This window comes from Typopeltis vanoorti, chromosome 2, assembly GCF_054136105.1.
Source record: "Typopeltis vanoorti isolate ZY-2024b chromosome 2, IOZ_Tvanoo_1.0, whole genome shotgun sequence".
Lineage (NCBI taxonomy): Eukaryota > Metazoa > Arthropoda > Arachnida > Uropygi > Thelyphonidae > Typopeltis > Typopeltis vanoorti.
In genome coordinates, this window is record NC_143550.1 from 93,004,093 (window position 1) to 93,027,701 (window position 23,609).

At 35.6% G+C, this 23,609-nt stretch overlaps 1 long non-coding RNA gene across 1 annotated transcript; it reads right to left on the reverse strand.

The window, feature by feature from the left end:
• Positions 1-12,870: 12,870 nt before the first annotated feature.
• Positions 12,871-22,970, reverse strand: LOC150109255 (uncharacterized). The gene is made up of 4 exons (XR_016549638.1): positions 22,820-22,970; positions 21,006-21,104; positions 17,700-17,741; positions 12,871-12,900 (listed from the first exon to the last, which is right to left on the reverse strand). It is a non-coding gene; the product is annotated as an uncharacterized LOC150109255 (long non-coding RNA).
• Between the last annotated feature and the right edge of the window lie 639 nt (positions 22,971-23,609).

The following is a 23,609-nucleotide window of genomic DNA, read 5'->3' on the forward strand; positions in this document are numbered from 1 at the left end:
GTCAATATATGTTGGGGCAAAATATTTTTAATGTTTTAAGCAAACATTATTTGATGTCTATGTTATTTAGCTTGGTGTTTTTTTTTTTATTTGTCAGTTTACATGTCCTTGATCCATATATTAACACATTGCTATTGAAGATCTTTATTAACTTTTTTTTATATTAAATTTTCCGAAAGCAGTATTTGTTTCTGTCAACCTTTGCACTATATCCCTGTTAGTTCTACATTCAGTATCAACATTTGCACCAAAATATGTAAATTGCTTTACTTCTTCTTCATGTCGATTAATTTCTTGTTGCATTGCTGTTCAGTTTAAGAAACTTTGTTTTAATCATATTTATTATAAGACCAACCTTTTCGCTCTTTGTTTTTAATTCTTCCGATTTTGTTTGCATATCAGTATATATTTTGATGATAGCAAGATTATGCCGTATACAAAATCTAGATCTTCCAAAATAGTTCTCCATTTATTCTTCTTCTTGCACATATAATTTTCCTCATAATCCAATCAAACACTTCCTTAACAGTAATAATAATAATTTTCGTATGATGATACAGCGGCCACGAGTCCCTTTTACGGGAGGTACGGCACCATCTTAGTCCCCCCAAATTTTATCCGAGCTCAGAAACGGCATAGCTGACAAATCGGGCCTATGGCTGGGTCAGTATTCCTAACTGTAATCAGTGCGTGTGTTCACGGAACCGGTTTGCCTGCTTACGGGATGAAAAACTCCAGATAAACTGGAGGAAAAACCCTGTTATCCACGCCCAAGACGGGCTATGTTGGCTATGGCTGAGGAAATTCCTTAAGCTCCACACGTCGTCGACGAGAATCGAACTAGGACACTCCTTCCCCAGGCATATGGTTGCGAAGCGCAAAGCCACTAGGCTAACCGAGCAGACACTACGTTAACAGTAACTCAGACATTCACTACCCTGTCTCGCCCTGGTCATTATCTCAAATCATTCTGATGTTGCTTGTGTGCAATAATATAACTTTTACTTCTCTTAAACATTGATTATTCTCGCATATTTTTGGTAATTCCATATCTTCTAATAATTAATCATAGTGTTTCTCTATAAATAAAAGTACAAGTGCTATCATGATATGCTTTGAAAGAAAAAGTGCCAAAAAAATTCATTGGTTTTAAGGAATCTCCAGCCTCAACATAAAAGAACACCATTGTGAAGAAATGAACAGTCGGTGCAAATCAGATAGTAGCATGGACTGGTAGTCACTTGAAGGAAGCATTTTAAAAAATATGCGTTTCATATTATTGCAACTGGTGAAAAGCATTTAGAGGTGTTAATGCTTAATCAGTTAATTGAAGTGGGGTAAATATAATTTTAATTTTTCTGAAATTTAGTGCTGAGGCAATATTTTTTAAGTACATGTAAGGTAACTGTAAATGAGTTACCTTAGATGATCGTGAAGAAATTATTTGTACGATGGCATTGAAGTCTAAATTTAATTTTAAACAATCTCCTACATTCCGAACCTTTTGTGCGAATATGAAGTGCTAAAAACACTTAAGGGAATTATACAATATTATGATTCAATCCTTAAGAAAATTACCGTCTTCAGAAATATTCCTGCGCGGTTAGCCAAGTGGTTATGCGCTTCGCAACCATATGTCTAGGAAAGGAGGGTCCTGGGTTCCATTTTCGTCTCCTAGGAACTCTCTCAGACGTAATCATTTAGCCGGTCTTGAACGTGGACTGCAGGGTTTTTCTCACCAGTTTATCTGGGGGTTTTCATCCTGCAAGCAGATAAACCAGCCTTGAGAACTCAACGCTTCTACAGACATGGGATACACCGGGAGGCATAAGGACTAACCACCTTATCCTTGTGTGCGGTTGTGGTTAAATGAATAGAAAACCCTCAACGCCGCAAGGTAAAAGAGAGAAAAAGGAAGAAGAAATATTCCCTATTCTTTTTTGTATCACCCACCCACGAAGCATTGTGATTGCATACTATATTAGTACCATGGGCATGATAGGAATTGTTTCATTATCATATTTATTTTTATGAATTGAATTTATTGTATATTTTTTAATTAATTTTCACTTAATCCCGAAAACTCACTTCGTGGGACCAAACATGGACTTTTTCAAGTTATATCAGGCCTCAAACAAGCAAAGAGGTCTCATACCAAGGGATGAAGTCATATTCATTTCATTTGTCAAAATACATCCGACGGGGATGTTTTTTTTTTGACGGGGAGGGGACATTTGGAACCCGAAGCTTTTTTTTTGTAGGGTAAGTGCGTTAACCATTCATCCAACCAAGTTGATCTTTTATCGACTTAGCCCATTTTTAAAATCAAAAACTTCTTCGAGCAGATAAATGGATATTTTCATCTTGACAATGAACCATTCATATTCATTCTGATATTTTAGTTACAAAATTCGTGCCCGAGCCTCCTTGGCTCAGTCAGTATAGCCGAAGCTCTTTGGTCGGAAAGACCTAGGTTCGATTCAGGTCAGTGATGTGAGGAACCTTTCTCTGGTCTCTTTCAACTAAAGGTGAGTTAGCCGGTCTCATATGGAGGGTAGAGGGTTTTGTCACCATGAACTCGGTTTTATCGTCCCCCCCAGAACAGGCAAACCAGCCCAGTGAGAACATACATGGATTACTGACATGAATACGTCCCGGTCATGTGCCGGTCTGAGATAAAATGGGGGGGGGGGGGGGAAGCAATGCTTACAAAGTACGACTAAAAGGAAAATCAGAATTCGTACCCATTGCTTATAACCTGAACCTATATTAAGCATTTCGTGACCTCTTGAACTTTGGTAACGAGATAATTGCTTCCTAGTAGTTCGGAAGGATTCTCTTAGAAGAGTTTCTTTTATTATTTTTTTGGGAAGAATGGTAATATGCGTAACTCATTCATGAAATACCACTTAATATCAGTATTTTACAGTCGAACTCTATACCTCAGTACAGAAGTATCACCAAAACACCCTAACACAGTTGTGACTGATATTGCTGAAATAGTCAAGAAAACGAAACAATTGGAAGGGAAAAGTGCCGTAACCGTCTGAGATCCATACATAATTATCGGAGAAGTTTTTGAAACTGCTAGATAATACTCATTCATTGAATGGAAAACATTTATTAAGTCCCCCCCCCCCTCTCTAAAAGAAAAAGAAAAAGTAAATTCAGTTGTACTTCTGCTTATATGCTGAAATCTACAATACAAAGTTTAATGAGTATTGCTAAGAATATATCAGGACAGTCAATAAGTCACAAACAAAAGCAGAATAAATGAGTTTGAATAGAATAGTTTTCAGTATGCATCATTACGTAGCATCACAGTCTGGAATGATGATAATACCAGCAGAAGAGCAATGTGCTTGTTTCATGGTTGTTTTCAGCAGTCTAAAATAGCGACCGCGTACAAGGTGTGTACGACTGACGAACGGTGTGCTGCTGTGTGTTTCTTGTGGACATAAACGACTTCCTGCAAGAGGACATTCATAAAGAGATGGATCCTGTTTGTGGCAAATATTCCTTACGTTCCACATGTCCCGATGATCCCTGATGGGTCCCTTTTGAGATTGTGACAGAAGCCATTGTGGGAGGTGTGGAATAGATGATCCAAGATGATAGGCGAATAATGATAGACATCATAGCGAGTGCAACGAATTATTCTCATACTCCAACTTACAGTATAATGCACGAGCATTTAAATTTTCGCAAGGTGTGCACACGGTGGGTGCCAAGGTAACTGAGTCGAACTGAGTTGTAGACCCATTCGAAATAATGAATTGAATGGGCTTGCCTGGCGACATTTCTTCCACTATGAAAATGAAGGAGAAGGCATATTAAACAGGACTGTTACAGGAATGAATCATGGATTCATGCTACCAACTAGAACGAAAGCGTCTTTCAATGCAATGACAATATATCGCTTCACGGGCAAGCAAGAAGTTGAAGGTTATGCCATCAGGAGGAAAAGCTTTTAAGATTCTCAGGAGTGCTGCTTGCTCATTTTCAGAAGCATGGTGGAAATATTAATACTACATCGTAATGTGAAGATTTATTAGTAAAAATAAAACTTCGGAAAGCAATTCGCCAAAAGCAGCCAGTCCTGCTGACCAGAAGAATACTGCACCTTCATGATAGTGCGAGACCTCATACGGCTACAGGAACCTTAAAGAGAATCCGAGATCTTTAGTTGGAACTCCTTCATTACCCACCATATAGCTCAGTTCCCGTACCAAGAGACTTTCACTTTAACCCAATGAAATTTGTTATTTCGGTACCAAATAACGTGTTTTGCTAGTAACTTAGAGGTTGAAAAGAAGGCAAGAAGTTGGTTCAGACAACTGACAAAAATAATTCTATTCTGCTGATTTTGTAGGACTAAAAAAACGATGGGAAAAGTGTATAAATATTGAAGGGGATTACATAATGCAGAGAAATAAATATTTTTCCAAGTAATCTTACAAGTAATAACCTCATGAGCTCACATGTGTAACGTGATCACGCTGGTGAATGCTATATATCAGAAATCTTGAAGATAACCATAGGAGTCAACCCTTCATAAATATTTTGACCATAGAAATTAGTTACTGCATGTTTTGAGTTTATGCTTTATTTGGTTAACATGTTTTTTTCTGCAAGTTGGTTTTCAGGTATTGACCATTTATAAGTAAGTGTGTCTAAAGAAGCCTGAAGACGTCAGAAATCTCTTCATTTTGAGATTGGTATCTAATAGTTGAACCAAATGAAATCGTTGAACATTCTGTTTATCGGAATATAAACGTCTCTTGATATCCCTACGGGATTTGAATTTGGAGGTTCATAAATGTATATGCAGCTGTTTATTGAGATGATCATTTAGGATAAGGGCGATTTCGCCGGTGATATACAGAAGTGGCAAAGTTTTCCTGCCAAAGACTCAATAGTTCATCGCAAAGCATACCATAATAACACCCAATTCACAGACATATATATTAGGCATCAAAGTCTTATCTGCATCTCGTAATCCAACAACCAATTTAAGAAAGAGTGTACTTATCGAAAAATTAGATTTAATGAATAATTGAAATACTGCCAAAGGTGATTACGAACATCGACTAGCTTGCCTTTGACAAAATTCGCTCGAGAATGATTCGATACCCTTTCATTCTAATCAAGAAGAATTTTACATCTCGTCTAATAACAGTTAGAGAAGATATTTTTCAGCAGTCTTAAAATTCATTTTAATCAAAGGATTTTTTCTGCAGTATTTTTGCGGTAGTTTTTTCACCAGTTTGTTGGATACTAGTCCACGATGAAACCTTACACAAATTCTCACTCCACCTATTTACTAAAGTAAGGAAACCTGATTGACGTCATTTGTGAAGGATATCACCGTGCTCACAGCAGTTTTTGCTTTTATTTTTATTTTGATAGCAATATTTTTACTTCAGAAAAGAATAAAAATGATGAGCTTAATGCTAACAAAGCTATTATAACAAACCAGCAAAAATAACTGCAATAAAATTCAAGATAGTGTGTGACCAGATTAATCAATAGTACATTAATAAACACAACAATTAAAAATGGACTTTTCTCCCATGAAATGATGTGAAGGATTCGTTGTTTGCAATCTTCATTTGTTAATGCGCATCTCAGTCAGTGCGATTTCATCCAGGGGAATTGGATAAAATCGCACGAAATCACTTTTCATAAATGTTTCCAATGCCTTTGGCGCCATGTTTGTGAACAGCACGTATACATTAAAAAGGAATGTTTGAACTCTTATCACGAATAAACACAAAAACTTGACGTTATTTTTTGGCGTTTTGAAATTTAATAATTTATTTTTGGAATAATATTTTTTCTAATATAAACTGTTCATTTTAATAAGCTGCGATTCCGAGTTCAACAGTTAGTTTCAGCGTATGCATTCATTGTCACATTTTTAATGCTGAAAATGCAGTGAATCGTGAATTAGTTAAATCACTTGTTATAAAACATTTGTTTAATACATTTTGCTTTTATATGGCACAGCCACAAAACTTTGCAAATCAATAGCACATTAGTGCTGTGAGTGATGTAGGATTTTCTTATATATTTTTATCATGTGTTGTATGTCTTGTTTAATTTCTTTTTCACTTGATCTAGAACTGCTCTATAGAACAAATATGTTTTTTTTTCCAGTTCACTTCAGGCCTCCACTTAATGCAAGGCAATGGTCTCATTCAAGGTTCATTCATTTCGTATGGTGATTCAACAGGCGTCAGCCCCTTTTGCGAGGTGGTACGGCACCACCTCAATGCTCCCTATTTTTATGGATTCGGGGCCGGCATAGATGTCAATTCAGACCTATGGCTGGAGGGATTGTCTTAAGTATTCCGGACTGCATCCGTGTGTGTTCACGTGACCGGGTTGCCTGCTTGTGAAATGAAAAACCGAAGATAAACTGGTGAAAAAATCCTGCTGCCACTCCCAAGACCGGCTAACTTAGCTATCGCTGAGGAAGATTCTTAAGCTCCTCACGTCGTCGATGAGAATCTAACCTAGGACACTCCTTGTCCTAGGAATCGAACAATTCCTAGGACAAGGAATTGTTCTAGGAATTGAACAATTCCTAGAACAGGCATATAGTTCTAGTTGCGAAGGGCAATGCCACTAGGCTAACCGCGCGTATTTATTCAAGGTGATCAGATTCATCTCTTACCAAAAGACACTCCGATGCGTCTATGCCCACGGCGGCTTTCGAAAAAATCTACAGTCTAGTGTTTGAAGAGAGGGTATGCTAACCAACTGTAACAGTCAGCCAGGCTGAAGTATTCTGTTGTAGAAATCATGCTTTGAGACTCATTAAAGAAATACTAAAGAATTTAATATTATTAGTTCGAAGTAGTTTATTTTATGTCTACATGTAGATCCAAATATTCATATATTATTATTATTATTATTATTATTTTATTCACATAACTGATACACAGTCAAAACAAGATATCATATAAACAAAAATTTTACTTGTAATACAGAACAATTCAGATTCTACCGAGAATCTAAGAATAGTCCATCAGGTAGCATCGTAAAATATGAACTGTTCCAAGTAATGCTGTTTATGTAGGTTATATGGGTTACTTCGGTGTGTTTAATTGTTTGTGAATTGGATAGCTTCTTTGAAGTTGCACCGAATAAGGGATGTTCAATAAAGAGTCTATTTGCTGGGCCAATTTTCTATATAGCTTCAAGTGATCCGTATACAACAGATGGAGAATTTTAATATTACATTTAGAAATTTCATATTCAAGTTTTTTTTCCTTCAGAATTCTTCTTCTTATTATTATTAATATTATTATATTTCAGCGAAATTTGTTTTAGCTATTTCACTTTCAGTTTAGAATTACAGCATCTGAATCATACAAAATAATCAAATTAAGATTTTGATCATTACAGGATTATCTGAAAATTGAACTCATTATAATAATGCATCCAGATAATACGATTTTCCAGTATTACTCCAATACTAATCACGAAATTGTGCCGTAGAATTTGACAGAGTCCTTCATAAATTTAAGCTTTCATAAAATCAGACATATAATTATAAATTATTGTTATGTCGGGCTTGGCCAAGTGGTTATGTATCTACTCTCCTGCAGTGACACTGCCGGTTCGAATCCAGCCCCTGGTTTTGGGTGTTTGTGTTCTTTTTTCATAGACACAAATATACCCTCTCAAGATGGACTAGGTCAGTATGGGAGAAACAACCAACCTTTTCGAATTTGGAAGAGTCCTTTCTTAGCTGTGGTACTCTACAAGCTGATTATCTTCTTCATCATCCACAACATCATATGAAGAAGTATAGTCTGCCCACAGTTATTATTATTATTATTCCTATTCCGGGCAACTCCAAGGAGTCTACAGACTCATGGAGGGAGGCCCTAACATCATCTCAAGAACAACTATTCGACATTCACACAGTATCTATCATACTTCGCCTTGAACTCATTCACAGTCGTAGCACCCACAACAGACTCTGGCAGCTAATTCCACTCATTTACCACTCTCCAAGTAAAAAACATAGCTCTAACACCTCTGATAACCACATTCTTGCCCAACTTCCATGTATGGCCTATAGTCCTCACACCACCAGTCCTATTCTCAAATATATCTTCTGGATTAATCTTATAGAAACCCTTCAGTAATTTGAATGTCTCAATGATATCACCAGCTTTTCCTCCTATCGACCAATTTTTGCAACCCACAAATCTTCAACCTGTTCTCATAAGGTTCATTCCATAGACCTGCTATCATCTTGGTCAGTCGTCTCTGGATCTTCTCCACCTCCTCCCGATCAAGAGTAAACCCTGGCGCCCATATCTGGGCACAGTAGTCTAGTGGGATCTTATCAAGGCTCGATACAGAGGAATAATAGCTTGTTTTTCTCTGCTTGTTAAAGTATTTTTCAGAAGCCAAGTGATTTGATGAGCTGATTTTGCCACTTTTGAAATGTGCCTCCTAAACTCCAATTCCCTATCCACCAACACTCCCAAATCCCTGGCCTCATCAATCCCCTGGAGTAAGGTTCCACCAATGTGACATACTGCTGCTAATCTTTTCACCCCAAAATGAATAACCTTAAACTTTGCCACATTAAATTGACATCCATTTCCCCTAGCCCAGTCCTCCAAACTATCCAAATCATCCTGCAAAATTTTGACATCCTGTGCACTCACAATTGCTGTACCCAACTTTGCATCATCAGCAAGCAAGTGAACACTTCCTCTCAGATCCTTTCCTATGTCACTGATGAAAAAATTGAAAAGTAGTAGTCCAAAAACAGAGCCCTGCGGCACACCACTAGTCACAAGCCGTTTTTTGGACTAACTCCTGAATAAATCACTCTCTGGTATCTCTCCATGAACCACCCTCCTATCCATCTCACCAACCCTATATCCATCCCCATCTGCTCCATTTGAGAGAACAGTAACTGGCAGAGTGTCAAGAAGAGTCAATTCATGTTGAAATGGAGTAAAGAATAAGGGATGTACGAATTCGTCTCCAAAACGAAATCACATGCTTTATACTTATAATATTCCAACTGTTATACAAGCTAAATATTTACCGCTTTAAAAACTAGAATGCTCCTAAAAGAAAGCTAATTTTCTGACGTCTAATAATAAACTTTCATCCCACTAAACGGATTGATTATCCTATTATCGGAATGGATTCGACTTCTTATGCCATGAGCAGAAGTATCGAGTTTTCTCTCATCTGTGATCGAACTAATGAGAAGAGACTTTTTCTCATCGCCTGTAAGAAATGCATGCAGGGGAATCATTAAAACGTTTATTATTCCCCATCTTTCGACGCTGCGCTCCTTTGTTATAAGGAGCGCAGCATAATTTTCATCATACAAGCGTTATAAGCTTGTATGCTGAAAATTCGTGTGCTGAAATTTTCAATAATTTATCCAAACAAATTATTTTCTATTTGGCTGAAAATAGGTCCGTAATTCAAGATCTGGCAATTCTCCTAAGAATCGGAACTAATAATGAAAAATGTTGAACAAAACTACGTTCAAGGGAAATCAAGACATGACTCATCAATATACGAAATCTGAATGAATGTGTAATGTAAATTAACTAGTGTTTCACTTGAGCATAAGGAAAGAAAGGTCTGTCGTCATGATCTAAATCCCATAATCCGGATATAATCTTTGTAACTCTTAATTGTACCGTTTCCACAGCCTCTTTATTCCCTGGGAACCCGTGAGACCAAATCTGCGCACAATAATACAGATGTGGTCTTACCAAATCCTTATAAAGAGGCAAAATGACTTCCTTATCCTTACATGTGACAGTTCACTTCAACATCGCGATTATCCTCTGAGTTGTATTTGAAACTTTTGCTACGTGACCTTTGAAGTTCAAATTCCTATCCACCAACAGGCCGAGATACATACCTAGCCTCATCAGTTTCTTGTAGCATAACCGCGCCAATATAATATGCTGCTTGAAATTTCAATACGCCAAAGTGCGTAACATTAGACTTACTTAACATTAAATAGCTATTTTCCTTTACCCAAATTTCACCCTATTCAAATCATTTTTAAATGCTGGATATCAGTAGTATTCCTGATTACCTTGCCTATCTTCGCATCATCAACAAACAATTACACTTCTGATGTTAGACCCTGCCTCATGTTATTATTGTATACATTGAACAATAACAGCCCAAGGATTGAATCCTGAGATACACGACTAGTTACCATAAATCTGGCAGATTCGCACCACTGTATACCACGTTTTCAGATCTGTTTGTCAACCATTTCCTGATCCAAGTCAAGAGTTTATGTTCGAATCCCATATTAACCAGTTTATGCAACAGCCTTTCAAATGCCTTACATAAATCCAACATTATCATAGTGTATCCATTCCCTTTATCCAACACGGCCGTAACACTGTTATAAAATATGAGCAAATTGCTAAAATATGACCTTCCTTTAGTAAACCAATGCTGCTCCTAGCAGAGTATAACATGTTTATCTTCCCATTTCTGTCTGTGAGTTCTTACGAACTTCTCTAAAAGCTTCACTTCCACACCAGAGATACTGATAGACCAGTATTTAGATACATCAGTTTATACACCACCCATGTACAATGGAACTATCATTCATTCCTTCCATTCTTGTGGTATCATTCCTCAGCTGAGACTCAAGTTATATAAACATGTGAAAGGCCTAGACAATTCGGATTAACATTCCTTTAGCAAATGGGCTGCTATTCCAACTGTCCCTATTGGCAAATTCTTATCCAGGTTATGCAACAGATCTTCAACCTCATATTAATGAAGTTCTAACTCTTCATCCAATTAGCAGTAGCATTATGCCTCATGCTACATACATCTGGTTGATATACGAGCATCTTAGCAAAGTGAAGACTCATTATCTGAACAACCTCACTCGTTTCCGACACTCCAGTACCATCTGCATTCAATAAAGTTACTCTGTCATATTTATTTTTTCTTTTGCTTGCAGCATAAAGATAAAATTCTTTTGGATTGCCTTTTGCATGCATGGCCAATTTCTGTTCATACTCCGATTTAGCTTTCCGAACAATATTCTTTAATTTTCTGGCCTAAACCTTATTTCATAACTCCTCTCACATTTATTCTTACGATATTATTTTCAACCATCTTCTCCTTGTGGATCCGATCTCTGGCTTAATAAAGTTGCATATCCATTTTACTCCAAACCTATTTATTCTTCGTACGTTAGGGAAATCATTCAGATACCGCCCCATTTAAGTACTTTTTCAAAGATTCCCATGCATTACTGATATTTCTCCCATTCAGTAACTGATACAATGGAACCAAAGATAGTTTTCTCCTATAAATCCAACACTCTTTGACCTGGAGTTCCTTCTTACACATGCTGTCTTCAGAAAGTTGTGTCGCAACGATTTAATTAATTCATATTTTTCTTATCATGAGAATTCTCTTCTACCCAATCAATATTTGGAAAATTAAAGTCATCCATAATGATAATTCGTTTGGTACCCATAAAGCTCAATTGGCGATGCATTTTTGTCCCCCTATAACCGAGTCGCCAGGTGTGTAGGAACATCTCACCATATATTTCATTCTGTTAACCGCTACGTCACTCCAGATAGACACAAACTCAAAATATTTTTATCTTACGACAGATAGTCAAGAAATGAATAGAGTCTAATATATGATAGTATTTCGACTATATTATACTCCAAAAAAGCATATAATAAGGTGCCTGTCTAAGAAACAACTTTTCACATTAGCCATCCTTTATGATCTATACAAAAAATCTTAAACTGAGGAATAAATCGCCTATTGTTGTTGTTTGATAATAGTTTGATGTTAAATTACATGCGGAGAAGTGTTTCATATCTTCATTCTTATTAATATTTTCCGAAAATGTAACTAAAAACTTAATATTATACCTCATATTCAATAAAGAGGTCTTAAGCCTTAAGCTTCGTTCCTCTTGTTATCCTGATGTGATATCTCCTGTCAAATAATTTCAAGTCTTCAAGACTATTTACCTAAATTGAACAATAATTGCTTTCACAAATTTGATCTGCAAATCTGCAGAAAATTCAGGTGACGTTATGTGTAATGTATAACATGTACTTTTCTTGCTGATAGTACGGTATGATTTTGTAATTCCATTTCAGTACCTTATAAAATTTTTGTTTCCTATTTTGTTAGTTTCTTTTTTCAAAAAAAAAACATTTGAATCATGAAAAAGTTTTCTGTTGCGTATAAGTACACTAAACCATTCAGTTGCTTTTTAAGGACCTATTATTTCTGATATTATATAATTTCCTCTGTTTTCTTGGATGGAAATGGTGTGTGGACATTACAAAATTGAAAACACATTGGCTATTATGCAATATTTATTAATCACTTTTCACATGCGATTAAGATAATACATTGGATTTATTCTTAAATAAGCACAATTATCCTGATCCGCTGCTAACTTTATCAACACATTGACTGCCTTCGCAGTTTTAAGAACTTTCTTCTTTAATGTATGGTCTGATGCACTTCTAATGAAAGTAAAAGTATATATTAATAAATTAAAGTAAAATATTAATAAACAATTAAATTCAAAATTTTCATCTTGAAACATCTTTAATCGTTGACGATTTAAGTATTTAATAACATCGTCCTTAATATTAAAGGAATATTATTATAATAAAGTAGTTAATCCACACCACACACGTAGTATTTAATAACTAAGTGTGAGTGTATTAGTGGCAATATATCATGAAATGCTTGAAAGTGCTTAAAAGTTGTTTTGTTATCAAAGTATGAAAATCACATCGATCATGAATATTTCTGAAAATTGATTAAATTCTTTTAAAAATCACTCACCATAAATGGCTCAGTGGCCTTCCGGTTTTCCTGAAAAGAGAGAGAGAGAATTATCTTGTTATTTGTGTGCAATGTGCAGTATACTATGTAATTTTAATTTCTTAATATCAATTATTATTATTATTATTATTATTATTATTATTATTATTATTATTATTATTATTATTATAAAAACACTAACTTTTCACATCCTTAAGAATAAGATTAGAACTCATTTAAAAACTATATAATGGAGATCTCAAACATAAGCGAACATATCCAGTCAGAACAATATAAACTTCAAGGTCTTTGACTCTGAAGAAATGGTCAGACAACATTTCCACCAACACCAACTTCCCTATCATACACACAAACATAAGAAGTATAAAAAACCACTGGCTTACATTGATAACACGGCTCAATTATACCATGGTAAACATAGATGTGCTAATACTGACCGAAGTTACAATAAACGACACAGAAATTTACGCATACAATATAAATAATTATCAAACCTACAACTTATGCAGACCAAACAAAAGAGGAGGTGGCATTGTGGCATTTATCAAAGAAAAATAAAATGTGACAGAAAAACAAACTCACTTCGAACATGCGGAAACACTAATTTTGGAACTCACAAATAGCCACAATAATATCAAATACACAGTAAACACAATATACAGACCCCCAGATAATAATCCACTCAGTTTTCTTCACGAGTTAGAAATATGGCTAAGCGGCATCGAACCGCGTGCAACACACAGGCTCATCCTAATAAGAGACATTAACATAAATACTCTTGACCACGCTTCTTCAACCATTAACACATATCTTGATATACTAAGTCAATACAACATAAACCCTACCATGAACTCCCCAACAAGAGAGGAAATACTCAATAACTCACTAACACAATCATGCATTGAGCATATCAACCGACGGGCTCCCATCCATACATATACATTATCAGTAATTAACGTAAAAATTGACGATCACTACTTTGTCTCAACTTCGTTTTATTACGTTTCCTACCTCCACCACTCCAACCACCACAAAAGTCGACAAAACTGGATCATACTAAAGAACATTGTCGATAACCAAGTAAAAAAATACAGACTGGAATTCCCTACTTAAAATAAACGATCCTGTAAAATTATAGGAGAATTTTCAACTAAAGTTCACAGAAATATACAAAAAAGCAACAAAACCGACACAAACGAGGCGACAAACAGACAACAATCCATGGATAAATGACGACATACTAAATAGTATTACTGTAAAAGAAAATCTATGGAAAAAACTTAAAACGTCACTCAGTAACACACATTTACAAACCTTATACAAAAGCACAAGAAATAAACTACAACAAAAATTCGTAGGGCAAAAAGACGATACTACTTCCAAAAATTCATGCAATATAACGACAACATTAAGCAAACATGGGCTACGCTCAACGAATTAGTAACCTGAAAAAAGAAAACTTCAGCACAAGATTTTATTGCAAAACGCTTCGGTCAGGACACAAACGAAGAGCACCTAGCAGATTCATTCAACCATGCTTTAACAAATAACATCACACAACTCAAAGAAGACAAACTACCAACGATCAAAAAAAAAACTACCCACACAAAGTCAACAACAAACGATGTATTTTCTACCCATAACAAAACAGGAACTGAAAGAAGCAATCCTACAACAAAAACCAAGGACCACTCGAGGAATAGACAAAATAAGACTCGCAGACCTTATAACACACTTTGAACAAATAAATCCAATACTTTTGAAACTCGTGAACATAATATTCGACACAGGCATTATTCCACAACAACTAAAATCTGCAGTAATTACGCCAATATACAAACACGGCAAAAGAAACGATACTCAGAACTACAGACCAATACCTACACTACCAGTCTTTTCAAACATTCTAGAAAAAATAACACACGCACCAGACTACAGAACTATTTACAGAAGTACAATATCATCTCAACCAATACGGCTTTCAGAATACAAAAAGCACCATTACTTTATTAAAAGACATCACCGACACAATTATTATTATTATTATTATTATTATTATTATTATTATTATTATTATTATTATTATTATTATTATTATTATTATTATTATTTCGGGCGACTCCAGGAGTCCTTAGACTCATCGAGGGAGGACCTAAACATCATGTCCACACAACTATGCGATTACATTCTCACAGTATCTATCATACCTTGTCTTGAACTCGTTCACCTTCATAGCACCCACATCAGACTCTGGCAGCTTATTCCACTCATTTACCACTCTAAAAGTAAAGAAACCAGCTCTAACACCCCTGCTAACCACACTCTTGCCCAGCTTCCATAGTTGTCCCTTAGTTCTCCAACAACCAGTCCTGATCTCAAAAATATCCTCTGAATTAATCCTATAGAATCCCTTTAGCAATTTGAATGTCTCAATCATATCTTCCCTCCTCCGCCTATCAACTAGTTTCTGCAACCCACAAATCTTCAACCTGTTCTCATATGGTTCATTCCATAGACCTGTTATCATCTTAGTCACTCGCCTCTGGATCCTCTCCACCTCCTCCCCATCAAGAAGGAACCGAGGTGACCAAATCTGGGCACAGTAGTCGAGATGAGGTCTTATCAAGGCTCGGTACAGAGGTACAATAACTTGCTTGTCTCTGCTCGTCAAGGTATTTTTCAACAACCAAGTGAGTTGATGAGCTTATTTAGCTACTTTTGCAATGTGCCCCCTAAACTTCATCTCCCTATCCACCAACACTCCCAAGTCCCTGGCCTCATCAATCTCTTGGAGTACAGTTCCACCAATGTGGTATACTGCTGCTAATCTTTTCACCCCAAAATGCATAACCTCATTTTGTCACATTAAATTGACATCCATTCTCCTTAGCCCAGAACTTCAATCTATCTAAGTCATCCTGCAAGACTTTGACATCTTCTGCATTCACTATTGCCGTACCCAACTTTGCATCATCAGCGAACAAATGAATTGTTCCACTTAGATCCTTCCCTATATCGTTAATGAACAGATTAAACAGCAGTGGTCCAAGAACAGAACCCTGCGGCACACCACTAGTCACAGGCCGTCTTTTGGACTCTACTCCTGAATAAACTACTCTTTGATATCTCTCCATCAACAAACCACCTATCCATCTCACCAACCCTATATCCATTCCCATATGTTGTAGTTTACGGATTAGTATTCCATGTGGTATCCTGTCAAACGCCTTTGCCAGGTCCAGCACTATCACTGTAAACCCATTTCCCTTATCCAGTTCAGCCGTCACCTTGTTATAAATAATAAACAAACACAATAAACAAAGCTCTCGACACAAACAAGTACGCCTTCCGTCCTTATACTGCTGGACCTAACCAAAGAATTTGACACACTTGAACATGACATACTACTCACCAAACTATACTCAATAGATATAAGAGGAACACTGCATACATGATTCAAGAACTATCTCTCAAACAGAACGCAAGTAACAAAAATAGGTACATGTCAGAGTCGGAGTATACAAGTAAAACACAGTGTACCTCAAAGTGCCATATTATCACCCACTCTATTCAACATATACATTAACGATGTTCATAACATATCCATAAGAAGTCAAATATTTCAATACGCAGATGATACTGCACTACTAGCAATCCACACAGACATTAACATAGCTCTCTGCAAAGCACAACAAGACCTAAACGAAATCACAAATACTTCCCCAAAACGCAATTCTAATCAACGGAACCAAAACACAGATGTTGATCATACACAACCCAAGAATCATACGCCCTGCATCGCTATCGATACATTGTCACACATACCGCTGCATTAACAACAACAATACCTGAAAATGTTCCAAAATCAAACCTGTAACACACGCAAAATACCTCTGTCTCCATATCGATTCCCACCTTAAATGGACAAATAACAGTCTATGCAAATACATCTAACATCCACCTAACAAAATTAGAAACACTACACAGGAAAATCGTGTCAACAGTGATCTGGACACCTTAAACGCAACAACCAATATCCGACAAGCACATGGCGATACACAGAATTCTGAGCAATGAAAACCTGAAACACTACATGATATTAACAAGGAATTACTTCAACAACTCCTATCGAAACAATAGAGACACATATCGTATAACACGACCTACAACAGCTCTCTGCAAGAAGTTTTGAAAGAGGTAAACCGTTGTTGTAATGTGTTGTAAATACATAATATAAAGGCAAAAAAGTATTATTAAAATTTTTAATTGAAATCCAATGTAGGAATTACAGAGTTCAGCACTTAGTGCTGAACTCTGTAAAATTATAAGGTGCAATGTCACACAAGATGTTTATTGTATGTATAAATATTTTAGAAATCAATAAAATATTTTTAGCAATAAATTAAAAAAAAAAAATTTTAATTGTAATATAACTTTTATTAATTAATTTAAAAGTCTATTAATATTATTATGTAAAAATCATAAGTTATATTTTTCCCACCTCCCTGTCTTCAGAGAAGCTATCTCTAGTTTTTGAAGTCAGTTGAATTACTACGTCTCATAATCGTTTTACGACTAATATCAGCGCCCAACTATTTATAAATATATGATATAAGTAAATATTCCAACAATCAATGCCCATTATTATTAGTGTTATTATTATTATTATTAATATTTTTAAATTATAATTATTGTTAGGCTCTGATGCTTTAGGTGGCATTATCAATATGCTTAATAATAATAATTTCGAAAAGCGCGGAATTGAGTAATGTATATTAAGTTTATATTTGCAACTGAACAGATACAAAATTCTTGTAAAAGATACGTACTTGTTTGTCAGCATGAAATGTCTTCTTACCACATTCATGCAACTGAAATAAAATAAAAGTATCACTGTAGGCTGAAAAGAGTGATGTTTTCCTTGATATAAGCGATGCCACATTCTATAATACACGTGAATTATGAGAATAGAAGGGAAGGGGGTATGAGAGACAGACGATGTCTTATTTTAAGAATAAAATACCAAATAAATAAATAAATAAATAAAACCCGAATGCAAAATGATAATCACAAAAGTTTCGACTATGTTTCAATACAAAAATGAAACAGCAATTAAATAATAACAGAAAATTCAAAACGCACATTAGTAATGAGATAGCGAAAAAGGTCAACGTTTTCTTAAGCAGATAAAAGAGATTTCATATGATAAGAATCCTTCACAAAAGGTGATTTTTATAAGACGCTTTGTGAAATGTTGCCCTGTTACCCTAAATTAAGTATATCGAATGATCTGTTTACCTCCTTAATGGAAGGTAGTACGTTTTTAAATGAGTTGATCATTCCAAACTTTTAATTATATATAATTTCTCTTCTTTTAGTTAGGAAAACACTGATCGTTTCTCTTATTTTACACTAGCTGCTAAGGGCTCTTTTTAGAATTTATATTAATGTTTAGCTATTTCATTTTTTACTAAATACTTTATACTGATCTCATTCATTCTGTCAAAGATTTGTCCTAGTTCTTCCTCCTCATTACAAAGGAGTATTCTATCATAAGATTACCTCAGAATGTTGAACCATTTGCCACCTTCCCTAATTTCTGCCTTAAGCTCATTCCATCGAGTGCTACACGCATGATGAGCTCAGCACAGATACTCAACAGGCGGGGAGAAAGTAGACATGCTTGCCTTTCACCAAGTAAAACCAATTCTTATTTCGGATTATTTTAATTATCCGCCACAGTTTCGCAAGCTGATCACAGTTATATGCCGGAAACGCTTTATACTTCATAATTATCTGTCTAAGGTAAGGATTTGATCCGATACCCTTGCCTTTTCTAAAATCTGCTTGTTCTCATGCAACCCAACATCCACTTTAGAGCGAACTTTAATAAATTCTTGAGTGAATGTGAGATTAAGCTAATACTTGTATTTTTTGCAATTTTTCATAACTCCCTCTTGTACAGTGTTATGAATACCGTCTTCTTTCAGTTTCTAGGCCATGATCCAGTCACTCATATCGTTGTAATTATCTATGAAACTCCTATTCCTCTACTCCATGTGTGCCTAACCTACCCGAATTCCATCTGCCTATAGCCTTGTTGTTTTAATCCCCTTAACTGCTCTTTCAACTTCATGCCTAAATGAAGGTAGTTCTGAATAAATTCTCTTCGTAAGAGAGCTTCCCTAAATTTGCATTATTCTCTCTGCTGTACAGTTTCTCACAGTACTCTTTCCATCTGTTTTTGATTTTAAATTCTTCTGATGTTACTGCTCCATTCTCATCTTTGATAAAATTCAACTTGGGTTTTAACTTGTGGTTAAGTTCACGGATTAACCGAAACATAATTTAAAAACTGTGCCTCCTCATCTGGAACGTTATAACTTCATATTTCATAGCATATTAATTTCCTTGTGCTCACTGATGATTCCTCTGATTTTTCATATTCTTCAGTTGATGTGTGTCTTTGTTTCTCTAACTGCCTTATTTCGAACAGATTCCGTATTGAATCTAAGATCTATAGGTCTCTTAGTCTTCTTACTGGGCCTAGATACTTCTTGGATCTATCCTGTATTATAACCTTGACTCCTTCCCAGTGCATTTTAGATTAGTTCTGCTCACTTGTCTCCAAAAACATCTAACCATGTTGATGTTTCTTCTATAAATCCACTAGGAATAACTTTGACATCCAGTCTAGTTGGCGGGTCTGACTTGGAAAATTTTGGAGTCTCAGTCTGACTTTGGCTTTTAATAGTTGATGGTATGTATCCCAATCTGCTCCAGGAGAATTATGCACATCAAAAATCATTCCCTTCCACTATTGCGGAACAAGAATGTAATCGATGTGGTGCCCAGACTTCTCAGTTTTTGATATGAAAGTATAAGTGCATCGTGGGTGTTTATGGAAGCAAGTATTGATAAAAGCGAATACCATGGTATTGGAAATTTCAAACAGTCTTTCTCCACGGATATTAAGTTCTCGCCGACAAACCTTCCACATTCATGCCTGAATATCATATTCTCTTTATTTTTGCATTAAAGTCCCCTAAGTTGAAAAAACAATTCTTCATCGTAAGGAAGTCGAACACAGACTACAAATTTTCATAACAGTTCCCTTTTCTTCTTCAGGTCTGTATTGTGTAAGTGCAAGGATAACCACGATTGACACCTTGGTATGATAAGGCTTAAGTCTAATAAAAATTACCCTATCATTAACGGTATTATAATCTTTTCTCTGTATGACAGCTGTCCAATGATTCTTAAAATCACCTACTGAATAAACAACTAGCCCACTGTCCCATCATCAGAATGAACCTTCTGGAATCTGTATTTCCTAGGATATGAAATCTATACCTTTTCATCTCCCTACAGGCATGCCAAGAGTACCCATCTGTACCTTCCTTACATTCCATGCGTCTACATAAAGTGCATCTCTAAGGTTACTTCCGTCTCTTTTGTATTCCTCATTCACACTAACACTGGCTTTTGTTGGAGAGCATACTTCGAAAAGGATCCTCTGCCTAAGCCTTGAACGCTGCTCTGATTATTCTGTGTGACAGCTGATGTACCATGAGATTCATTATAAGGCACAACCATATTAGGATTTTAGAGTGAAATGATTGCAATAAAAAGTGGGGAGTTACAGAGGCACTTTGCACATAATTAGTAGAATATCCCTTCATCCAATTAGTCCATGACTTCTGATTTTTTACTCGAAGCAACCCTTTTAAGATTACCGTCATCCTCCACCTGAGAGGCGCACCTTGTAGAAGTTTCCGGAGAACCCACTTCGACAAGGCAGAGAGCCACCCTACCAGGAGAACAAGAAATCAATATATTAAGTAGAACAAAAAACAAGTGTAATTTTCAAGAAATAATTTATTGCCAACAAATATTAAACTTTTAATAAAAAGTTGGATGATACATCTGTTTACACTGTGTGTGTACGGAGATTAACCACAAGTCTGTTTTACTATTTGCTACACTGGCGCTCTGCTATAATGAAAAATAAAAAAAAATAATTCTTTCTCCGCAGGTGATTACGAATCCACGTTAAGTTGAATATGTCCCGATTATACTTTCGTACTTTTAATATGAAGGTTAAAGTGTATTGCAGAAGAATATTTCTCACTTACCCGTTCGCGGAATTTCAAATCGTTACAAATCATGTCTAACATTTCTTCCTTGCTTGCACTGGTGGAATTCAGCGAACATTTTGCAAGTTCATTCTTTAACTGAAAAGAAAAGCATGCATTCAAATAAAAGACATTTTATCGGACTTGATTAAAGAAGCAATTGCAGTTAAACTAGTTAGCTTGATAAAGTATATTAGCAAAATTATCACTCTTCTTTCCATCGAACAAACAAATACTTTCCGGTTATACGAGAAGAAGAACGACTTTGTTACCTAATGATCTTTTGTAATGGCCGCGCATAATGAACAAAAGTTCAATATTTGTATCCACCTCTTCTTGCTGGTTAATTGGTATTCCAAGTATTAATAGCATTATGATATGATCACCAATCCTCTCATTAATATTGTAATAAAAAATGATCGAAGACTTGAATATAAAGGCATTGAAAAACTTCCGTCCATGTCTCTTACTAGTTATAAAATCTGAGCTGACTGACTTGATAGGGCGCCAGAACCCATGACGTCGAAAACGACATTTGCAATATTTTGTTCCCTAAAGACTAATCTACGAGACTGACTGGAAAAGAAGATGGGAAAACATTGTTTCGTCACATATATAATATATGCTATCCGGAGATCTAATTTAGCATGGTACGAAGGACGGACTGGACTCAAACGAGGGCGGCAGAGTTTATGCTCCCAGAACTCCGGATTTTCATTCTGAAAAACAAGCCAGAGGATCCTACGCATTTAACAGACATAACACACTGCGTATTTACGTTGGTTCAACTGGCAGTTTTACCGAACTTCTACACAATTTTTAAGCATCAAAACTTAAATGGAAAGGATACAGATTCAAGAACCAGCATAGAAGAAAATATAGGACTTCCTCACATTCATGAGAAAACTTTTGAGAGGCTTCGTTAAAATCTAATAATGCGTTACAAGGAGCATCTGCATACAACTCTACTATTTTATCTGCTTCTATCACCTCGTGACCATCATCACTTATTAAGGTTAATAGTAATTTTTCATCGTACTTACCACATAACGAAAGAACTCTCTGGGATTTCCTTTGGGATTTAAACCAGTATGCAAATGTCCTTAGTTAAAACTGTCATCGGCGTCTTTGCAGTTGTAGTCAAAGTCTGAACTACTTCCCTTTGCATACTTCAAGTCCTATCAACTCTTTGCAGTTTTCAAATGAATAGGAATATGAGTTAAAATCCATGGAAATAATATTCTCTCAGATTCCACCAGAATAAGGGAGATTCTATTAGTTCCCGTTTTATTTTACCGTATCTTATCTCTTCACGATGCCTGCGAATAAATTAGGAATTCAGATTTTTCGAGAGGTCGTTTTTGTGATTACAACTATCTCACATTAAAAGACAAGATGCTGTCTTCATAATTATTTGTTGTTGTTCTCTGGCTATTAATTCTATATTGTAATGGAACGTGTGCTTAAGCGAATGAAACCTAATCTACTGTAATTGTTCCTGAGGCGATGCTGGACAACTAAAACTCTACACAATGAGGTACCATCATATCATGGCATGTTTAGATATTTCCTTAGAGATTTCAATGGCTTCCGATTGCTTAAAAAATCAGATATTTAGAACAGATCATAAATATAACGAATTTATAAAAATGTAACTTAAAAGAAATCCGTTATTTCTAAAATCCGACCGTTCTATATGAATTGAGGAAAAAATTGATAAAAAAATTAAATGGCACGCACGCGCACACACACGCACACACACACACACACACACACACACACACACACACACACACTAAAGCCTTATCAGTTACCTCCTCTGGAAATTCTGTTGAGCACTCCTTAATCTTTTCAAGGTTTTTCGGTTCTATATATTGATATGAAAAAAAAATCAGGAAGAAATTAGTACATTATTTTTACACCAATCAAAGCTGCAATTTTAAATTGAAACACTTAAAAGCAGGTATATAAATAAATATAAATAGACTATTTAATGAAAAAGTCTGACATTTAATTCAGTGAATGCATGTAAATAATTTTATTTACATTTAAGTTATACTACTTAAGAAAAATAAACAGAACAAGTTGGATAGAAAAGAAAACAAACAGCACAGTCAGACAAGAATTATTGTATAAAAAGAGAATAACAGAAAAAAAAAAAGAAAACAACAACTGAGATGGTTTGGCCACACTATGCGCATGGACGCAGACAGACTTCCTAACGTCCTAATCAATACTTTTCCAACTGAAAAAAGAAGACCCGGAAGACCACGAATTACCTGACGGAAATTAACAAAGAACATATTGGGATGCAGAACATATATGGAACTTTTTCGAACAGCAAGGAATAGAGAAGACGAGAAGATCTTGCTGAAGGGAGGACGTAAACCGTCTTAGACGGAAAAGAAGCGAAGAAGAATATTTCTTTAATTAACACACGTCTGAATTATCGAATAATTAAAGAAATATTCTTCTTCGTCTTCTTTTCCGTCTTAGACGGAAAAGAAGACGAAGAAGAATATTTCTTTAATTATTCGATAATTCAGACGTGTGTTAATTGTTTAGCATATTAAGAATTTTATATTAGATTTACTGTCAGAAATA